This window comes from Chrysochloris asiatica, unplaced genomic scaffold (assembly GCF_000296735.1).
Source record: "Chrysochloris asiatica unplaced genomic scaffold, ChrAsi1.0 scaffold00046, whole genome shotgun sequence".
Taxonomy (NCBI): domain Eukaryota; kingdom Metazoa; phylum Chordata; class Mammalia; order Afrosoricida; family Chrysochloridae; genus Chrysochloris; species Chrysochloris asiatica.
In genome coordinates this window covers 20,802,674-20,825,608 of record NW_006408564.1, presented here as the reverse complement: position 1 = coordinate 20,825,608, position 22,935 = coordinate 20,802,674, and the positions used below count along the sequence as shown (strand labels likewise).

Genomic DNA, 22,935 nt, shown 5'->3' with positions numbered 1-22,935 from the left:
CATTGTATAGTGTTTTGATACATTTTATAATCATTTTTCTGAATTCCTACTCAGGCATTTCCAAAGCCTGCCCATCTTTCAGTATGGAGTGTAGGTCTCCTTCCAGCTCATTTGCCTCAGTCACTTTATCTCGTTCCTGGACATGTGCAGATGTGGTCATCTGCTTCTGTTATTTGGGCATATTCAGGGTAACTGTGGCCTTAATACTTAGATGGTTGTGTATTTTGGTATATTTTATGTTTTCTGATTGCCTCCAGGTAGATGTGACCAGGAAATGGGCTTCCCTTTTCACTCTTCTTCTTGAGAAATTTCAAGATGCCACTGTTGGTTGTTATGACGTAACTTAAGATTTAATTTTTGGCTTATTTCCTTTTTTGTCTGCTTGTCCCACTCCACAATCTCTGTTCAGGCCTTTTTTTCTAGTTGTAAACAGTTCAGGGCCGGCTGTGGGCGTTTGGTTTTAATTGGAAACTCTCTCTTTAAATTTCATGGAGATCTGTGCGCATGTGTAGTAGAACCCTCCGAGGGTGGGGCTGGGGCGCCCACTAGCTCAGGCACCCCTATAGTCACTTGAATGGAGTTGCGCAGGCAGCAAGGGACCAATGAACAACTACCAAGAGAAAAGAATGTTCACACCTTTATCTCTGCAGTTCTGCCAGGCGTCTGTGGCTGCTCAGATCCTTTCCCCGCTTGGTTTCACCCAAGATGGCGGCGCCTGGAGCAGCTGAGCGTCCCAGACTAGAAAGCAATAGATTTCTTGCTTCTGCCACAAATTCCCCAGCTGTAAGTCTTCCAACCTTCTAAATATTCCTTTATATGTGGTTCAGAGTTCTGGGACCATTCCCTGAGCCTGCTTGGTCGGGTATTCTGTGTTGTTGCTGATGGAACGCTTTACTGCACTTCCACTTGATCCACCATCTTGTTTGTTCTCTGCCATGTTCATTTTAACAGTGGATTAATGTCTGACTCAGTATGGGGACACCCTTGAAGCTTGCGGAATTGTCTCTTGTCACCAGTTGCTGAAAGGAAAGGTGAACTCATTTGTCTGAAGTGAGTCATCAGGAATACAAGTCTGAACTGTAGCCCTCTACTATGTTCCCCAGCCAGTGGTGACTTTGAGCAAATTGGTGTCCCTCCAGGTCCCTGGGGAAGCACTTGACTCCCTAGGTCTTTTCCTATTTAAATACCACAGCTAACACTTAGCTTCCACTAAGCAAGCTTTCAAGTTAGGATCCTTTGCTTACACCTGCCTGGCATTCTGGACACTCCTGAGAGCTCTACAATAAGACAGACCACAGGATATTGATTCTGTGCTGCTTTCACCACCTGGAAATCCTGAGGGCAAAGGTGTTTTGTAAACATTAACTTGGTGTTGGCCATGGGTGTGTAAAATATTTGAAAATAAAGGCAGTTCAGTTCATGGCTGAAATAAAACGAGGATTATGCAACTCCTCCAAGGATCCCAAACAGGACATTCCGTAAAGGACGTTAACCTTTTACCAAAATGTAGCCTTTAGGAATTTTCAGGTAACTAGCCTCCTAATGTCGCTGGAGTATAGCCAGAAAAGCCTCTTAATTAGGAGTCAGCGTGTGTGCATGTGTGTTTGTGAATGCAGAAGGTTCACATACTGAGCTGCTAAATGAAAGATTAGACCTCTGAATCCACTAAGATGGACTCCAGGTGACCTGGCCACCTGGACATCTACTTTGGAAAAATCAGCCATTGAAAACGCCATAGAAGCACATGGGGGCTCTCAAAAGCCACAGGGTGGGAGATTTATACTTTATTGAAAGCCAAGGAAATAGGAGGGGGCTTCAGAAAGTTCATGAAAAAATTCTACGGTATTTTGAAACTATTTTCCATGAACATTTTGAAGTTCCCTCTTATAGTTGTTTTCAGTCTTATCTTCCATTTACTTCTTTCTACCCCTAGAACAAGGGTTGGATCCTTGTAGGGGCAGCTTCCTTCATTCTCCTACTCTCTGGAACTTGAGTACCTTTATTATGCCAGGGTCTGTTGAGTATAGAATGCTGTCTGAATCTTTGAGCATCTCAGCGTAAGACGGAGGGTTACTTCAACTCACATTTTACTAGTTCCCAGATCTGAGTTTTTGTGCTATATGACTGTTGCGGATATGTAAATTGCCACAACAAAGAATGTCTAGATGTGTTGTTATTGTTGTTACATGCCGTCGAGTCGGTTCTGACCCATAGCCACCCTGTATAGGGTTTCCAAGGAACAGTTGGTGAGCTTGAACCGCTGACCTTGCAGTTTAAACGGCTTTGCTGTCTGGTGCATTAACCCACAGCACCACACCAGGACTCCATTGTTGATGTTGCCATCAAATTGGCCTTCAACCCCATGCACAGTGAAATGAAACCTCTGCCCCATGCTGCAGCAGCTCCCAATTTCTGTGGACAGTTACGTATGTGGGAGACTTGAAGACTAGCAAGGAGGCTTCTTTCGAGTTTGTGTTTACACTGTAAAATGGGGTTGATAGCAGCACGCATGCAATCAAGATATTTTGATGATTCAGTAGAATAATATATGTGAGGCTTGGCATTGGGCCTACACTATTATGAAGGAGCTCTGGTAGTGTAGTGGTTACGAGTCTGGCTGCCAATCTCAGGGTCAACAGTTCGAATCTACCAGCGGCTCCGCAGGAGAAAGATGAGGCGTTTTGCTCCTGTAAAGATTTACAGCCTCGGAAACCCTGTGCAGGGTCACTATGAGTCGGAACCGACTCCACGGTACTTAACAACAACATGAATATTTTTATCAATTTTTATTAAAGAATTTATTAAAGAAGCAATTTTAATTTTAGCTTTAATAGTGAATGTGTTCATGAGGGTAGGTTGAGAACAACAGTGCTCAGTGGAGTTTGTTTTGAACGCACATTATGTGTTAAGTGCCATGCATAGGATGCTGTCCACCGTACATTGTTTACCCCTTACCATAACTTGTGATGTAGGCAGTATTATGGCCTTAAAATTTTGTTTTTTTAAATTAATTTTTAAGGATCCCTGGTGGTGCTGTAGGATCAGCACTACACTGTTAACCATAAGTCTGGCAGTTCAAATCCATCAGCCACTCTACAGGAGTAAGATGAGGCTTTTTGCTTCTGTAAAGATTCACAGCTTCAGAAACCATATGTAGGGTCATTATGAGTCGGAACTGACTTGATGGCAGTGAGTAGATAATTTTTAACTTTTTATAGTGAAGTGGGTGGTTGACAGAGCTGGTCAGTTTTCCATCCAACAGTTCACACACATTTTTGTTTCATGTCATTAATTGTAATCCCTACATTGCAATAAGGAACTCTGGTAGTGTAGTGGTTACAAATTGGGCTGTAACCATAAGGTCAGCAATTCGAAATTATCAGCTGTTCCGTGGGAGAAAGATGAGGCTTTCTGCTCCCCTAAAGATTTACAGTCTCGGAAACCCTGTACAGGGTCGCTATGAGTCGGAACCGACTCCACAGTACAGAACCAACCAACCAATAATGCAGTATCTCACTTCCTCCCTGTGTTTCCTGTTTCCAAACCCTCCTCTTTCTTAACTCTTCTGAACTTTGTCCTTGGGTAATTGCTGCCCCTTTGATCTCAAGTGGATGATTATTCTGAGGTATGAGAACCTCCCCTAGTGTTATTATTTCCCTTCTGGGCCTATCTCTTGAGCCAAGGAGATGAGTTGATTTCTAGAAGTAAGGGTAACAAGGGGTCATAGTCTCTCTGGTGTTCCACTAAGCAAGTCATATTTTAAAAAATGATTTTGAATTTTGTTTCACGTTTTTCTCTTACTCTATCCTGGACTCCTGGTTTGGTGCTGCAGGATCAGCACTCAGCTGCTAACCACAAGGTTGGCAGTTCAAACCCACCAGCTGCTCGTTGGAAACCCAATAGAGGGTCGCTATGAATCAGAACTGACTTGATGGCACTTAAAAACAAAAATGTGACCTGTTTTAGAACAGTTGGTAGTGATAGCTGGGCACATCTTCTTTTTCTCATCTAAGGGTCCTAGAGATGTGTATTGCCATGATCCATGAGTTCATTGGACTAATGTTTCCGTGTGATTCCAGTTTTCTGTACTCTTCTTTCCTCCAGACAGGGAGAGATCAGTAGTTGCACCTTAGATGGCTGCTCACAAACTTATAAGACGACCCTAGTTACTACTCAACAAGATAGGCTACATAGAACATTGACTTTATGGATTGCTAGGCCAGTTGACCTTGGTTTTCTTCCAGACCATGGCCTGAGTCCTCAGGATGAGCAAGTCATTCTCTCAGGTTTGGTTGTGTCTAAGAAGTTCTCATAACTGCATACTAAGTATTATGACCTGTTAATACAATAAAGATTAAGAGACGTTACCTTGTTCAGGTAGTCAGTGGCAGCCAGGTTTTTGTTTTGTTTTTTTACATTTCATCATTTATGTAGGTAGATAATTAAACTCTCACAACTAGCTTTCTACAATCTGGCAAACACTGACAAATTATTTCCGCCACAGAACTATAACCATATATTCTATAACAATTATTCTATTTATACAGACAGCATAAATATAATAATTGAGTGAACAAACATAACACACTGTTTTATCAATTACATAATAAAATCAAGTATCTAACTATTAAGGTACACAGTTCAAAAGGCATATAAAAATTTGAGTCTGCTCAATTCATTAGTAGAAACCCGTATCTTTATTGTTGTTGTTGTGAGAGGTTGGAAAGAAGGGGAAAAAAATCATACTTTAAACAAAAATAAGTTGACAAATAACTTCCAGTTGATGAGAAAAAAATGATAAAAATTTCAAAATTGTACAATTAAGAATTGTTTTTGCTATCATAGCAAGGCATCTCTACCTCTTAAAAAATAATTACTTAATTAAAGAGCAGATTCTATAGGTTCTGCACAAGACAAAGGCACAATATTTTCTTTAAAATATTTAATAGTGCCCCTCCCATTCTTTATTCAGGCCCTAATTGTTAAGTTGTACCGCAAAGCGCAAACATTAAAGTAACTGTTGTTTGTTTTTGGACATTAAAGACATGTGCTTTTGTACACTGTTGTTGAGTGCAGTCGAGTCTGTTTTGACTCATAGTCAGCCCTGTATAGGGTTTCAAAGGAGCATCTGGTGAGTTTGAACCACCAACCCTGCAGTTCAAACAGACCTTGCAGTCAGTGCATTATCCTGCGGCATCACACCAAATATAGGTTTTTCAAAATCAAATGGATGGATAGACATAAAATTATCATTGTTAAGACTTGGTAAAAAAATCCAACAAAAATCACTGGTTGAGCAAACCTGATGTAATGTGGGAGATATACACACAATGTGAGCAGGAAAATAACCATATTGGTCCTACTCTCAGTGTTTGAAGTGACTGAAGGAATGTACCACATAAAGGTTTAATGTTCATAGTTTCTGGGATTCTAAAGTTCTATATGATATTAAAAATATACAAGTATTTGCTAGGTATTTTCCCCCCTAATCTTGCTAAATTTCTTATATATTATAAATTTCCTATATATTCTGGCATGGGAATAGATTTGAAGACTTGTAACACTACTGCATTATTTCAGGAAAGGTCACTTGGTACAAATGATAAGCATGTTTTAAATGCTGAGCAGTAAGAAACTTTTGCTAAGGGTTTAGATAGACTGATCGTAACCCAATCATAGACGCTGCAATTCTGTCAGGCTTGGAACCTGGCAAAAGTGCTTTCAGCATTCCTATGGAAGGTTTATTAGACTTGCTCACCAAACTAACATGTTGGTAAATATGCATGAAAAACTAGGTCTTGTCTCAAGTTCACTTCCAAAGTAATACATACCATTAGGCATTTGTTTTACTGAATGCAACAGATGTTTCTAAGACCACTGGAGTCTTTGAAGCGTAGACACATTTTAGGATGATACTTCTCCAAATACAAAAATTACTTGCTATTAAAAGCTTCATACTGCTTTTGTCTTACCAACTGTACAGCATCTTCATATTTCATTCCACCTTCAATTAAGACAACAAGTACTGAAGCTCTCACAAGTCCTCCAACACAATGAACAGCAGTAAAACAACCAAGTTCTTCATGAAGTTTAATTTTGAACAAGACTTAACCAGGGATCAACAATATAGTTGGATGGCAGTATATCATCATCAAAAGGCCAATCAAGAACACAGATGCCTTCTTTTTCCACAAGAGCCGTGCCATAATTTGCTTCACATATTCTTTCTATTGTGGTAGCTCCATACTTCCTAAGTTCCTCTGTCCATTTATTTAAGATCACATTGATTGGATTGTGTATAATAAGAAATCTCGTGTTCTTGTGTGTGACTTCCACAGGAGCTGGGTGGTTCCTTTGAGCCATGTTAATTTAGTTAAGGAAAAAACATACACACACACAAAAAAAAAACAAACCCAAAACAACTGAGTAGGGTAATGAAAGAATTTTTAAAAACTGAATATAGAAATGATGTAAAGAAACTGAAGTCTACTACAAAATAACTCTACTTGCAATTCTCAGTGCTTTGAATATGGTGTTGGGAGTAATGGAAAATGAAATGAACCTCCTAACAAGAAGCAGCAGTTTTTCAATTCAGTAATACTGAGGTAACAGAAAGGAAGTGCACTGAGGTTTACCCCAACCAGGTCAGAACTCCTGAAAATTGCTTTGGGGATTTCAACTGAATACTTTTGTGTCCTGGTTAACAACTCTTATGGGGACTTCTTGGTGGAGTCGTTATGAATTTCTACAGTTTGCTTGTCTGCAGAGAGGTGTGTGCAGTGCCTGGCAGGAATCTCAGCTGCCCTTCAGAAACTCATGTGTGACCAAGAACACTACAGAACTGTGTTCTCTGGAGCCAGATCATGAATTCAGCTATGTCTTGCTTTACTTTTCCTAGCCGTTGGTATGTTCTTCTTTTGTTTTAACATGTGGGCATTTCTTGCTATTTCTTCAGTATTAACAAGGACTTAGTTTGTTCTATAGGGTCCTGGTGTGATGCTGTAGGATAAGAAGTGTTCTGCTAACCACATGCTTGACAGGTCACACTCACCAGCCGCTGATTGGAAACCCTATACAGGTTTCCTATGGTCTGGAAATGACTTGAGGGCACTTAACAACAACAGTTTGTTTTAGTGTCTGGTGGCATAGTGGTTATGAATTGGGCTGCTAACTTCAAGGTCAGCAGTTCAAAACTACCACCTGTTCCCGCGGGAGAAAGATGAGGCTTTCTGCTCCCATAAAGATTTACAGCCTCGGAAACCCTGCACAGGGTCACTGTGAGTCCGAATCGACTCCACAGTACACAACCACCACCACCATTCCCTTGTATTGCCCTCTGTCAGTTTGTCCTAGTGTGGTGACTTTTACCACCAGTATTTTACACTTCCACAGGGTGACCCATGTTGGAGAAATTTCAGCAGAGATTCTAGACTCAGACAGATGAGGAAGACAGGCTTGACTGTCTTCATCTGAAAATTAGCCCGTGAAAACCTTAGGGGTCCCAACAAAATATTATTGTATGATAGAGTGCTGGAAGATGGGCTGTCTAGGTTATGTGGTCATGTGGCTATCTAGGCAGGCTTGTGAGCGTCACTGTTGTTCACTCACCACTGTGTCCTGAGTGCCTGTATGTAGTGGGCCCTCGGTTTGGGGCCTAAATGAAGGAAGACATGAAGTCCAGATGAAACATCTCTGTGTCCATCAGATGGGGTAGGATCCAGCACATTAAGCCTGCCACTTGAATGTGCAAGTGAGTCACCCAGGGATCGTGTTCAAATGCAGATTCTGTTGCTGGTGGGGCAGCTTTCCTGGGAGATGGCCGTGCTGGTCCTAAGACCACAGTTTGTGGAGCAGGTATAGCAGGCATATTCAACAACCCCTGCTCTTTGCTGTTTTGTGCCTTTCATCTCCTCTGCCCCTGAGAAAAGTGTGGCAAATAGAATGGGATGGTTTCTGTTTACAGTGTTGTACCTTGTTACATTTAGGAGTTTCTTATTTTCCTTCTTGTCTGCAGTTTATTTTCTCATTTATATCAAACCCATCCATAGTAGTGTCCCAGAGTCCTTGATAAATGGTCTTGAAATGTTTCCTCCAAGCAACACCTCCACCATTGCCAGTCTTTAGTGACAGCAGCTGCTTAGGATTCAATTAAGGAATCTCTCTTCAGTATTTTGCACCATTTCCCGTGTCTTGACACATTTATGCGCTTGAGTTTCCTTTTGCTCGCTTCCTCCTCTGCCCTGCAGTTGGGATGGGATGCGCCAGAGGACTTTTAGTCAGAGCCTTATTTCTCAGGTACCACTTAGGTTTGGAGTGTGCTGCCCTGTTTCTCTGGGGTTTGTTTTTCTCAGGCTCTTATTTGTAGCTTGCATTTTTTTCCTGTTAATTGATCAAACAAGAAAAGACACCGCATTTCATTGGGGAGATGGGAACACCAGGATAACTGACCTGGGGCTTCAAAAAGATAACCAGATAAAACTGATAAAAGTTGTATCATGGCAACCTTGGGCACTGTGGAAATACTCTGCGATTCTAGTGGAACCTGCCCTTGGCTTAGTTTCAGTAGTTTATTTACATGAAATGCCTGCTCTATTTTAATTTTTTTTATTTTTATGCCTGCTCTTTTAAGATAAGATCATATGGTGCTGTTGTTAGATGCCATTGGGTCAGTTCCAGTTCATAGCAACCCTATGCACAACAGAACAAAACATTGTCTGGTCCTGCACCATCCTCACCATTGTTGCCGTGTTTGAACCGAAGGTTATATCCACGGTGTCAGTCCATCTGGTTAAAGACTGCTAAGCTGAAAACAAAACCAAAATAAAACTTATTCCCCAGTAGCGCTATTTAATGTGTCTGTGTGTTCAGATGTTTTTATGTCTTGTTCATTTTTAAACCACATTATAATGTCACAGCCTTAGAAGCTTCCTTTGAGAAGGTGGTTAGTCTTTAAAATGATAAAAAAGGCTTTGCTTCAGCATTGCATAGAGTTTAGCATTTGCTGAAAAGAAAACATTCTAGTTTGTCTTAAGGTACTCTGGTAACTTAGAGGATTACGGATTGGGTTGCAAACTGCAAGGTCAGTAGTTTGAATCTACCAGCCCCCTCCAAGGGAGAAAGGTGAAGCTTTCTGTTCCCATAAAGCTTTACAGCCTTGGAAACTCTCTATACAGGGTCGCTCTGAGTCAAAATAGACTCCAGGACACACAACCACAAGTTTGTCATAGGCATGTAAGAGTGAGCTTCAAAAAGTTTGTGGAAAAATGGAATTGAAAGATAATGGAATTCTTCCATGAACTTTATGAACCTCCCTTGTATAGATACTGTTGTTGTCTAGTGGATAACACCTCTATTTGTGTAGAATAGATCGTCTCCATTTTCTGGAGTCCTGGTGTGGCACTATGGAATACTGCAGTGGACCACAAGTTGCTTTGAACCCCAAGGTTGACTTTTCAAACTCACCAGCCACTCCTTGGAAACCCTCTACAGGGTCTCTATGAGTCGGAACTGACTCCGCTACACTTAAAAACAGCATAGGGTTGTCTAGGCCATGACCTTCTGGCAAGATCTTCAGGCTTGTCTTCCATGATGCCTCTGGGTGAGTTGGAACCACCGGCTGTTTGACTGGTAGTTGAGTGTTAGCCAGGGACATTTACACTTATTCTTTGTCTCTCTCTTTCTCTCTTTCTCTCTCTCTCTCTCTGTGTGTGTGTGTACTGTTAGTGGTTCCTTCAGCTGCTTGAATGCATATCTTCTGATCTTACATAATGTTAGGAGAGTTTTCTTGGACAGTTTTCTCTGTGGTTTCTTTTATTATTATTATTATTATTATTATTATTGTCTCTACCTGTCCTGGAATTCCAATGACACAACCTCCTTGATAGTGTTCCACACAATTCTTAGGCTTTTTTCCGATTTTTTGTTCTTTTTTTTTGGCTGGTCCTCTAGCAAATGAATTTTGAGAAATTTGTCTTCAAGCTCACTATTCCAGCTTTCCGTTGACTTGGTTCTGAGCCTTTGCCCTTTCAATGAATTATGTATCTGTGAAATCATAGTTTTAGTCTTCTGGATTTTTATTTGCTGTTTTTGTATGGCTTCTAATTACTTATTTGTTTTTTCAGTTTGTTCTTGTAATGTTTTCCTGAATTTCTCTCTCTATATATATTTTCTGTGTTCTCCTTACATTTATCTGCAGCTGTCTCGATAAATCTTTCAATCCATTGAAGGTACCTAAATACCATTCTTTTGAGTTCCTTATCTGGTAGTTCCAATACCATTTCTGGTATTATATTTTCTGATTATTTCTGATTACAAGTGTTAATTTGGTAACTTGTTTGAGTTACCTTCTTGCATCTTCATGTTAGTTGAAAGTGTCTGTTGTCTCTGAGACATTGTGGTGCCATTGTCTTTATATTTAATTGATGATTGATTGCATGCTGGTGTGTTCTTAGGTAACTCAACACCTGTTTCTCCTTGGGTGTGATAGAGACGAGGTGTATACACAGTTGTCTGTTTGATGTTTGTGTAATTATCATTGACTAATAATTATGATTGGTCAGTGGTACAGAGGTGAGTAGAGTCACATTTGCATAGTGGATGGATGTGAAGGCGGCACGGATATGACTGGGCTGTATGGGCATGATTGCTGTCTTACCAAACACACAACAGTAATAAGAGATCTAATGAGGCAAGATTTATGAGCCTCTAGACGTAGGGTGGTACGCCTGATCCCAGGCAGAGCAGAGGCTGCATAGGAGGAGGGGGAGGGCAGCGTCTGGCCATGGCCTTGACTACCAGAGGGTTCTGGGAACATGGGAAAACCATACCCCCTCACCACCAGCCTCCAGTACTTTCCTGCGCCAGCCTCTGGGCTGATGTGCTAATTGCTGTGTGAATTGACAGCTGCCCCAAAAGCTCAAGGTGGCCTTACTGTGCCAGGCCAGCCAACTGCCTACCCTCTCTCTCTTTTCTTGCTTCCGGTCAGTTTCCTCTCCCAGTTCTCAGTCAGTCCACTTCTCTGTATCCTCTGAAGCACAGGATTCCAGGGTCACCATCGGTGTCTGTTTCACTTGGTCTCCCAGGTCTTTGTTGTAGAGTCAACCAAGGACACCTGCCTATTCTGCCATTTTGCCCTGGAAGTAAAAAAATTCCATTATCTGTTCATTACATTTTACCACAAGCTTTTTAAAGCCCTGGTGTGTATGTGTGTATATATATCCTGGTGGTGTGTCACTGTAGGCTAAACACCCAACTGAAAGGTCAGTTTGAACCACGGGATTGGCATTTGAAACTCACCAGCCACTCCTTGCAAACCCTATACAGGGCCGCTGTGGGTCGGAACGAACTTGATGGCACTCAACAACAACAATGTATATAGAGATATGTGTGAGTGTTTGTGTATATATCCATACATATGTATGGAGAGAGAGAGAGAGTGAGTCAGTGAGTCTTGGTTGTGCAATGATGAAACACACTCAGCTGTTACCTGCAAGGTTGGCAGTGTGAACTCACCAGCAGCTCTGCCGATGTGCTCCTGTAAAGACTGGAATCTCAGAAGTCTTATGTGGCAGTTGGACTCCGTAATCTGGGGTTGGCGCGAAACAAAATTGACTTCATCGCAGTGTGTTTGGTTTTCTTTTGTTTGATTTGCAGTATAGTGATAAAAGTCACAGACTGTAATGACAGAAAGAACTGTGTTGTCACTTTACAAGTTATTAACCTCTGTAAGCCTTATATTACCAGCTGTGTGTGACTCAAGTAAATGTAATGATCCTAAGTGATCAACTCTTCCAGAAATATCTCATTCAAAGAAATACAGCCCAGGAGCCAATGGTAGAGGTGATGCCAGCCTTGTAGCTCTTAAAGAACATTTTAAAGAACTTAGGTTCTTCTGCTACACTGGCTGAAGTTCTTTTTTGTGTTTTAACTTATTCCAAATCCCTGTACATGGTAGATGCTTTGAGTATATTTTCATGGTATATTTGTTGTGCACCACCAAGTCTCTCCCTGATGCACCACACCCTTCACCTCTTCTTTCCTCCTTTTTTTTCTCCTTTAAGTGCTATTTTCTTACCTCCTTCCTCTCCCCTTTTCTCCCTATCCATTCACACTTAACTGATAAGCTCAACATGTGTAGCAAGACTCAAGGGATAAGAGTTAGGGTATTCAGGGATGGGGAGGTAGTGCTGAGTTGTTGCTGTGAAGTGCTGTTGAGTTGGTTCCCACCCATGGTGGTAGTGTGCCATGGAGTGCGTTCCAACTCACAGTGACCCTGTATAGGGTTTCTGAGGCTGTAAATCTTTACAGGAGCAGAAAGCCTCATCTTTTTCCCTTGGAACAGCTGGTAGTTTCAAATAGCTGACTCTGAGGTTCACAGCCCCATTCATAACCACTATGCTACCAGAGCTCCTTCCAACCCATAGTGACCCTGTATAGGGTTTCAGAGGAGCAGCTGATGAGCTTGAATTGCTGACCTTGTAATTCAAATGGCTTTGCAGTATGGTTCATTAACACACAGCGCCACACCAGGACTCCAGTGCTGAGTGGGAAATGCCAAAGATTTTCTTAGGTAAGGAGAGGAAAATAAACTGTGAATAGTAAATAACTGGGTATCACTGATACATGTATGGTAGTCACCTAAACCTGAGGACCATTGTGGTCCTCATTAGTGATGTAACTAGAAGCTTGTTACACCCTAAAACAGAGCAAGAGACTGGAGAATGACGTTTTGATTTAAGAACTGGGAATAAAAACCCTGCTGAAAATCAAGGTATGGGATACTCTGTACTGATCATGTCCTCTGTCTCCCCCTCATCCCTGAGAGCAGGACTTCTTTGGGAATCTGCATTGCTGAAGACTGAGGGCTGCATTGGCAACTTGCCCTAAGATGTGTGGGTTACATCGGCTCCAAATTAAACCGAACCCACGGCTTTGAATTTGGAGCTGCTTCATAAACAGTTGCTGTATGTGTTTCATTAAAAAAAAAAACAACAACCCAAAAACAGCTCTTTAGCATGATGAATTCATAGTTTCATAGATTTCATTGTAATGCCATCTGAACTTTGAGATTGAACCTCAGCAGATGTTTTACTACCTTATACATTTAAATCAAATGTCCATGGAGGACAGAAGCAGCCAAGCGCCAATAAAACAGAAAAGTATCTACTATATGTCGAGGACCCTTTTAATTGTTACCAGCGCGAGTGTTTGTAATCATGGCTTCAAAGGCAAACTTGGTGGGCTTCTGTGGTTAAAATTCCAATCTTTGTAGATCTTGGCTGTGATTTTATACTTAGCAAAGTGTTTGCTTGAAATCAGCAATGGTTAAGGATGCCTGAATCCTGAATTTTTTTGGACTTGCCATGTTGGTATGATTCTTCTGTAACTGTGGTAGGTTGTGTTTTTCAGAGATGGGTACTAAAATACCTCCCATCCCAAATGGCACATCTTAGAACATGACTCTTCTCCTATAGAGGGGTGGGATGGGGGGAGGGGGTCTATTTCCCCTCCTCTTGAACCTGCGATGACTTTTGTATGACTGTCTTACCAACAGAGTATACCAGAAGTGATTTTTGACTTTTGAGGCTAGACTATAAATATTCTCAGCACTTTTACTTTGCTCTCTTGGGAGACTTATTTGCTTTTGTAACCCAGCCACCATATTTTGGTAAGCCCAAGCTAGCCCGTGTAGAGAGACTACATGGAGAGGACAGGTACGTGAAGATGCCTCCATATCTTCTAGACCCCAAATATCAAGTTATCCCTGGTTAAACCACCAGGCACTGTGGAACACAGTTAAACCATGCCCACTGTGTTCTTTCTGAACCATAGAAGCTGTCAGCATAATAAAATGGTTTTTTTATACCATGAACTTTTGGAATGGTTTGTTTTGGAAGATTAATAACTGTAAAGAGAAAGACTGGTGAAACATTCAAAGGAAGTAGCATTGTTAGCATTTAAGAAAGGGATGTTGTTAATTGCTGTTGAGTTGGTTCCGACTCATAGTGTTCCCAGGAGCAGCTGGTGGGTTTGAATCACTGACCTTGTGGATTGCAGTCCACTGCTTATCTTACTTACAGAGCCACACTAGGGAATGGAGTTGGATTATTTGTGAAAAATTTACCTTTTACTGCTATTTAATCCATTTTTAAAAACACATCGTTTGCCTTGAGCATTATGATCTATGAAGAACTATATGGGATCCAATTAGAACAATAACTGGAAAAGATTGATAGGAAACCTAGGAGACACTGAGTTTATGTCAGTGGGGGAGAAGCAACATGGAAAAGGAGGCTGAGAATGGTTTCACAACCCAGAGAGCAATGCCGTTGGATTGTGCGTGTAGAAAAATTGAATTGGTTTGTGTTCTATTGTGTATATTCTCAACAACAGTAAAATAAGTAAGATTAGGAAAATAAACAAATAAGTGAGAATTGGCTTCAAGCAGTTACCAGCTTAGCCTTAAAAAAGTTAAAGCTGTTAGCTAACTTAGAACTTGAAAGCATGTGATCTATTTACTTCTTTAGGACCCTTTGTGTTTCTGGTTTTGAGTTACTGTCTTCCTTCAAACCTATGATGGCTTTTCTACAGTAGATTTGATGGCAGTTTGTTGGAATCTTTTCTGGTGAAGTGTCTAGGGGCTAGAAGGAACTGGGGAGGTCACACACATCACTTATTATCTTTATTTACAGAAACTCAGTGGGATTGCTTTTGGGTCTCACAAACTTTTCACCTTGGGTGGGATGGATACAGTCTTAGCACTTTTCTAGTGCTTATTTTACTGGAAAATATTTGAGTTGTCCTCCTGACTGTTTTCCACCTTACACTTGTTAATGTTTTTGCAGGTTTTACTGTATAGTCCTTTCTTTGGTATAGTCATTAAATAAATTGTGTTTGTGCATGAGTGAAACATATAACATGACATTAGAGTTTCCTGTTCTGCCGTGTAATAGTTCTTCATGCCTCCCATCTTTTAAACGTATGAACCAGCAAGATGAATGTATACTTTCCATTACACTTTGGCTAGATTGTCTTGGTTAGAATGCTTCCTTGTCTCTTGCATTGTTGGGAGGGGACTAGCCAATGAGAACGAAGAGGGACTAGAAGGAAGCAGGAGTTTGGATGAGAGCTTCTCAGGCTGCAGTGACTTTACTGGGCAAGGTGGAAAAGGATCATGTAGTTTAGCACCCACTATCCTGTTATTCATCACAGCCTTCAAATATCAAATTTGTTGTTTCATTCTCTTTCATATGGTCAGAGCAGATATGCCTACATATATATATTAATATAGACCTAATAATCTGCAGATTTTATTTGCTTGCATGTGTGTATATGTATGTGTGTGTGCTGTTGTTAATTCCAACCCAGTCCTAATATCCTAATAGTGGTAATCATTAGATGCAATTTACCTAACTGGTCAAATGACCCTTCCCATGACACTTGATCTGAAAATATCTGGGAATGCTGACTTTGAAGTGCAATGATTAAGAAGCACTACATTAAAAAATGGAGTCTTGCTATGGCGCTATGGGTTAATGTGCTGGACTGCAAGGTCAGTTTGAGCCTTAAAGTCAGTGGTCCAAGTTCACCAGACGCTCCTTGGAAACCCTGTACAAAATTGCTGTGAGTTGAGCCGACTTGACAGCAATCAGCAACTTTAAACAATGGTGCAGGTAAGTCTCAGTATTAAATCATTTAAGAAAAAGAAATATCTTTTTTCTCCCACCTCCCTTCAGAGTGTCATAAAAAGAGGTTTCCCTTTCTGCTTAAAAGCTGTATGCTTAAAATGAAGCCTTGTAGTGTTTGTTGTCTTCTAAGTACTTGTATTAAAAGGAAACAAAATGTCATGAGCTTAAAATAGGTGACTAGGGATTTCTTTATTATACAGACGTTTAATAGAGTGAGATCTCTTAAGTTTTTTACTAGCTCAAACTATTGAGATACACAGCAACAACACCGAAAAAAATCTCACCCATGTTGAGCAAACTGCTTTTGAAAAATACATTAGTATAGATGAGGATGGTTGGCCTGAAAGATCTCCTGGGATATGCAAAGGAATTTTGATTAATTGCTGTATACTAGTCATTTTCTAAATTAAAAGCTTGTAAATGCTGCTGATAAACGACACGACATTTTTTATATGTAAAAATAAAAAATATGTTATTAACTAAAAGAGCCCATGCTCAGTATATTTAAAAATAAATTAAAAAAAAAAGCCATATCTTCTCCCCCTGACCTTTTCATGTTTCTGTTACAAATGACTTTGTGTGCATTCTTAGAGACTTCCTGAATATCTTTGGAGTAATTTTTTTTTCCTCAGCAATTTCAAAATATTTTAACTTATTTCAACATGTCTCCTGAGTGTCTACAATTAAAAAAACAAAAACCCAAAAACGAAAAATACCCCTCATAGTTTCTGTGATTTCTTTTCATATCATTCTGTCAGAATGAAATAACGTTTAGAGATTCGGTGTTTTTATATACTTGAAACATTTCATGAGTATGTTCATAGTGATTTTTCTGAACTAATGTAGCACAGAGGGTTTTTTCTTTTTGCCAGAGCCCTGAGATGTTAGATGAAATAGTTTTCTTCCAGTGCCATACATCTAATATTCCAAAGATGGTTTCAAACAAGTGCATCTGTTATTCTGTTCCTTTGGGTTTTTTTAAAAACTTTTTTTCTGAATGGAGGGAAGGTTTACAGACAATATCATCCATTTTACATTCAACAAACAGCCTTTGTTTCATCTCAATGACTTCAATCCCTTCCACACAACAGCAGTTATCACACTTCCTCTCTATGGTTCCTTTGTGCATTCCACCAACCTTCCTATCCTTTCTTAACTTTGTCCTTAGGAAACGATTGCCTTTTGGATTTTGAATGATTGACCATTCCATGGTGAGCATACCTTGCTAGTGGTGTTGACCTCACTATAAACTTACCCACTGCTTGGCTGAACATTGCACCATGAGGGTGAGTTCCTTTCCAGTTCTGAAGGGTGGTTGAGGACCATAGTCTTCAGTCTCTGTCTTGAAATTCCAGGTGGTTCAATGTTCTCTGATACATGTTATTGTTAGATGCCATCGAGTCTTTTCCAACTCATAGTAACCGTAGGCACAGTCGAATGCCACACTACTCTGCCCTGTGCCATGCTCACATCTGTTATGCTTGAGTCCATTGATGTCTTGTTGTGTCAGTCTGTCTCTTTGAAGGTCTTGTTGAGGATCTGACACATAAATGAATGCAATTGAGAGAAGAAAGTATAATTGGTAATTGAGACTCAAATTTTGTTATTAATTTAGTCTTGTGTGTATGCAGCCCAGAAACATTTATTGCAGGCCTGCTGTGTGCCAGACACTGTTCTAGACACAGGAATTTCATTTACCTCCTTTTAGCCCTGGATAAACTCTAGCCTCCCCCTCTGCAAACATATTTTCTTTTCTTTAACTCTGTTTTTTAAAAAGATGCTAATTAAAATGCTTTATTTCTAAGCTGAATATTGAAGTTCATGTTTTGTCTGAGGGGAATGGATGTACAGGCAAGAGATCTCTGTGCACTGGCATTTGTTTTCGTTGATGAGATCTGCTCTATGTGATACAGACAGCATATCATGTCCAATGGCTGCAGAGCGCACTGGGGCTTATAAGAGCTGAGGTTGTTGTTGTTGTTAAGTGCCATCGAGTCGGTTCCGACCCATAGCGACCCTGTACAGGGTTTCCCCGAGGGTGTAAATCTTTACGGGAGTAGAAAGCCTCATCTTTCTCCCGTGGTGCAGCTGGTAGTTTCGAACCACTGACCTTAAGGTTCGCAGCTCGATTCGTAACCACTACGCTACCAGAGCTCCTTAAGAGCTGAGGTAGGAAGTGGTTTATCAAACCTGGGCTTGCTGTTGGGAACAAGTACCGAAGTTGGGGAAGCCTCAGGTCATGATGGTCATCCTATGGATGGCTTTTTGTTGTGTAAACTTTTGAGCTTTCACCTTCTATCTTTTTCCAAGGACTTTTTACAGCTTGGTCAGTGGGCAAGCAATTATTTTATGAAAATTGGCACAGTTGTTCAGAGTTTTCCAGGTTGCTTCTTCTTAATTAGGCAGACACATTGTTAAGAACCAGGCAGGAATCAAATTTGGAAGAGCAATAGGAGCCATTTTTAAGGCAGCCATGTGTAAGTGTCTGCAGTTTGACCACTTACTCACCACATGACTTTGAGCATTGTTCTGTAACTTCTCTGAACCTCAAGACACCCCCCGTGCCCGTAAAATAGGGATAATTATAGGATTTATTTCATAGTGTGAAGGTGTAGGATCAGCACTGGATTGCTAACCATCAAATTAATAGTTCAAAGCCATCAACCTCTCCTTGGCTACACTTAACAACAGTAACAACAGCTTCAGTTGTGTGGATTAAGAGAGTTCATGCTTGATCAGTGCTTAGCACAATGTCTAATGCATGAGAACTGTAGTGATTTTTATTAAACTAACCTAAGTGTGTTTCAGAATTTAAATTTTGAAAGCCCCATTGAGGTAGTTCATTTACCTCACCATTCTCAGTCAAACCAACCTGTTTATCCTTTTAGGTTGGAAGCCTTCATCCCCCAACACCAGTTTAGAAGTTTCCTCTGAGTGCCCTGTACTTGTGTCTGCCTTAGTTCTTACTAAGACAGTTATTGTCTCAAAATGTACTTTGTCTCCTCCATGAAACAGTCGGTCCTTTGAGGAAAATAATTCTATCTTCATTTCTTTATTTATAGCACCAAAACATGGTATCTATTCAGTCTAAATATATGCTGCCTACAACTGTGTGCCTTAATTTCCTCATCACTGTCTGGGTTGATCATTATGATGATTAACTGAAATAATACATGTGGATCAAGGAGCTCTGGTAGCGTAGTGGTTACGAATCGGGCTGCGAACCTTAAGGTCAGCGATTCGAAACTACCAGCCGCTCCGCGGGGGAAAGATGAAGCTTTCTACTCCCGTAAGGATTTACACCCTCGGAAACCCTGTACAGGGTCGCTATGGGTCGGAACCGACTCGACGGCACTTAACAACAACAACATCACCTTAGACTAGCTTGGCATGTTATGGATTCTCTGTAAAAGTTGATAGACTGAGAGACTGCATGCCTGCTGTCCTTATTGAACATTCTTGGCTGCTAACTGAAAGGCTTGTGGTTTGTGTGCACCCAGAGACACCTTGGGAGATAGGCTTGGTGATCTACTTGCAAAATATTAGCTACTGGACACCCTATGGAGCATAGTGCTACTTGGATACACAGGACGTCACCAAGAGTTGTAAATGACTCAAGGGCAGATGACAGCTAATTTGGCCTTATTTAATAGTAAAAGCCTGATATGGAAGGTTTAGCTCATTTAGCTCATTCTCTGTTGAGCAGACAATAAATGTTTAGTCATGTGTACTGAGTCCTACCTTACTAGAGGAGCTCTTGTGCTTGTTGTTAGAGGCCATCGAGTCAGCTCTGACTCATAGCGATGCTCTATGTTCTATGTGTGTTCTATGTATAACATATGTTCAGTGCATAACACGTTCGATGTATAACAGGTTCAGTGTATTTTCTATGCATTACATATGTTCTATGTGTAACATGTTCTATGTATAACATATGTTCAATGCATAACATGTTCAGTGTATAACAGGTTCATTGTATGTTCTATGTATAACATATGTTCTATGTATAACATATGCTTTATCTGTAACAGAACAAGACACTGCCCAGCCCTGTGCTGTTGCCACAATGTCAACCCATCTCGTTGGGGGGGGGGTGGTCTTCCACTTTTTATTTGCTGACCCTCCACTTTACCATAGGAGGCTTGGGGTTAAACACAGTTCTCAGTTCTTTTACTGTGTTGTAACACTCCAATATGCAACACTTTTCATCTTTTCTATCACCATTGGGTGCTTTTAGTTTTGGTTCTCCATAGGGTCCTTCATGAGACCTCATTTATTCTTAATAAATAGCCTGGATGGGGAAGACACATGGGCCTCAGATTTTATTGGGCCTAACCCCATCTGGGAAGTGTGGTGACTTTAGAGGATAAGCACTGGAGTGCGGACCACTAGGTTGTTGGTTCCAACCCACCAGCCTATCCGTGGGAGAAAGATGAGGCTTTCTACTGCCATAAAGATCATAACCTCAGAAACCCTGCCCAGGGTTTTTAAACTAAGTGTTCTTGCCTATTGGGCTTTCATTTTCTCTCTTTAAGTTTTTATTGTGAATGGAGTGATAGTTTACATGGGAGAACTTTGGATTTATACTCATCATTTCATTGCAATGATTACAATCCCCTCCAAGCATCATCCTTCAACAGTATTTGCTTATATTCCCTCTGGCTTTATGTATTTATTTATTTTGGAGGTGGAGAGGGGTGTATACAGAAACACTCAGGAATATATAATTATTTAAACAACCCAAGGACACGTTCTGCAAGCCTGCCTCTTGGCTTCCAGCACATAGTCTTTCTCTTTTCCATGAGTCTAGAGTCCTCAGCGGTTGTATCGCTCTATGTCCTCATCTCTGCCTCCATCTCTGGTGTCGTTGCTTCTCTGGATAGGGTCTCATTTTATTCTCTTTTTAACTCAAGGGTCCCCATGAGTCAGAATCCCGGTATTTAACAACCACCTGTCTGTTTGTCTACTCTCCACAAAAGAGGGGATATCATTGAGAAGGGATCCTTTTATAACCATTGTCTTCAGAATGATTAAGGTCGGAATGAAAAGGTACTTATAAAATACAGCATATGGGTTTGCCCCATTTAGATGTGATTCTGTTCTCTGTTGAGAAATGAAATAATTGTAAATACAATATGTAACTATGTAAAACCGCTTCCATTAAATGTTTCAAGTAATGGAAATACATCAACAGTAACCCTATGAAACGTTCTCTGTTAAAAGTTTATAGCCTTAATTTTATGAGCTTCAAAGCTTTTTGCACTAGATGAAAAGAATACTATCCTATAAAAATTGGTATCTTAGGAGCTTGACATTTTCACCAGCGTTTTAGGGAAGGACATAGGAGGGATATCAGGGAGAACATCAAATTGTTGAGAGTACAGTCTACAAATAGGAAAAGTGGTCATTTTATCTTTTGGTTCTGCCTTAAATAAGGAAGGCCTATTAGACCACTCTTGGTTTCTTAAATCTCAGTTTTTAAGTATGTGTATTTTGTCGGGCTGTGAACCTTAAGGTCCGCGGTTCGAAACTACCAGCCGCTCCGCAGGATTAAGATGAGGCTTTCTACTCCCGTAAAGATTTACACCCTCGGAAACCCTGTATAGGGTCGCTATGGGTCGGAACTGACTCAACAGCACTTAATAACAACAACAATAACATTTTGTTACACAAAGACATTCCAAAGCAGAAACTATGCTTCATACTGGATGTGCTGCAGAATGATCACAATTAGTGGATTTTAGGAAGTTTTAACTGTAGTACATTTTCCCCTTGTTGCATCTGTCATCTTGTGTCATAAGGATGCCCTATAGCAAAGTCCCCTCAAACTTTGAAATTAATCGTGACCTATGGCGCTGTGGGTTAATGGTGCCAGACTGCAAAGCAGTTTGAACTGTAAGGTCGGTGGTTCAATCTCAGCAGCTGCTCCTTGGAAACCCTATACAGGGTCGCTATGGGTCGGAATTGACTTGATGGCACTTGACAACAAGAAGAACATTCTCATGGTCACAATCTTAGGGTTGGCTTGGGGACCTTTGTTCTTTCTCATTCATCAAAATGTGGAAAGGCAGTGGCTGTCTGGGGCGAGTTCTTTTCGAAGCTCTAGGAGAGGCAAGCAGAAACAGATGATAATTCTTTAACAAGCCTAGTCTTGGAACTAAAGTGACACACTGTCATTTTGACTCACATCCATTGGCCAAAACAAGTAAATGAAGCATATGCCCATGGAGGCTGAGAGTCACAGAGCAAGTGAATATTTGCTAAACAAGACAAAACACAACAGAATAATCTAATCTACCACACCTACTATTTGCCATGTATTTTGAGACTGAAGACACTATGATAAAGTCCTTGCCCTCATGGATCTTACGTTCTTGGTGGGGGTGAGGGGTAGAGGGAAATGATAGTAAACATAGAAGCCAATAGTTGACCAAGGTATAGTTTCAGATATTGGACTGGGTGATGTGTTAGAACATGACCTGGTGAAATTTAGTCATGTATTGTTAAAATTTTCCTATCTGTTGAGTTCTTTGAGACAGTCATTCTTTCTCTAGTATGATATTGCTATTGTTTTGTGAATCTTGGCAAATCTGAGCTGTTGTGTTTGCGTAAGTTGGTAGAGCTTTTAGTGGTTTGGATCATGTATAAACTTTTGCAAGCCTGTGAAAGTGAAGAAGATTGTTGCTAGACCCCGGGCATCAAGATAAAGTGTATACAAAAGTACTCCGACAACCAAAACTGTTTCCTAGGAGTACAGTCTGTTGAAGGCAATGCAAGAGGCAGCCTATAAATGGAACATTAAATAACCTTGTATATCCTAACTAACTTGAGGACCCAGCAGGTTTCTTTCCAGTCTTACAGGAAATTGAGAGTGTGTGTTGGAGATGACATCATTTGATGCTGTGTGTGCTAAGTGAGCTATGGTGGCTCAGTGGTAGGGATCTTACCTTTGGTAGGAGAGAACCAGATTCAAGTCCTAGCCAATGCACCTCATACATAGTCACTCCCTCACGGTTAATGGAAGCATGGATATTGCTGTGATGCTAAACAAGTTTTAGCAGAATTTGTAGACAGAGACGGACTAGGAAGAACAGCCTGGCAATCTGTTTCCAGAAACCAGTCAGTGAAAACCCTATGGATCACAAAGGTCTGAATGAAAACACCATGTGAATGGTGCAGAACCAGACAGTGTCTTTACCATTGTGCATGGGGTTGCCATGAACCAGGGACCAGTCGGTGAAAACCCTAT

The 22,935-nt window shown here is 40.7% G+C and overlaps 1 protein-coding gene and 1 pseudogene across 6 annotated transcripts in view; one reads left to right on the top strand and one right to left on the bottom strand.

The window, feature by feature from the left end:
* Positions 1-22,935, top strand: part of MAGI1 (membrane associated guanylate kinase, WW and PDZ domain containing 1) — a 900,270-nt gene that overhangs the window by 39,635 nt on the left and 837,700 nt on the right. The gene's annotated exons all lie outside the window — the stretch shown is intronic.
* On the bottom strand, positions 5,847-6,363 carry LOC102810842 (annotated as a pseudogene).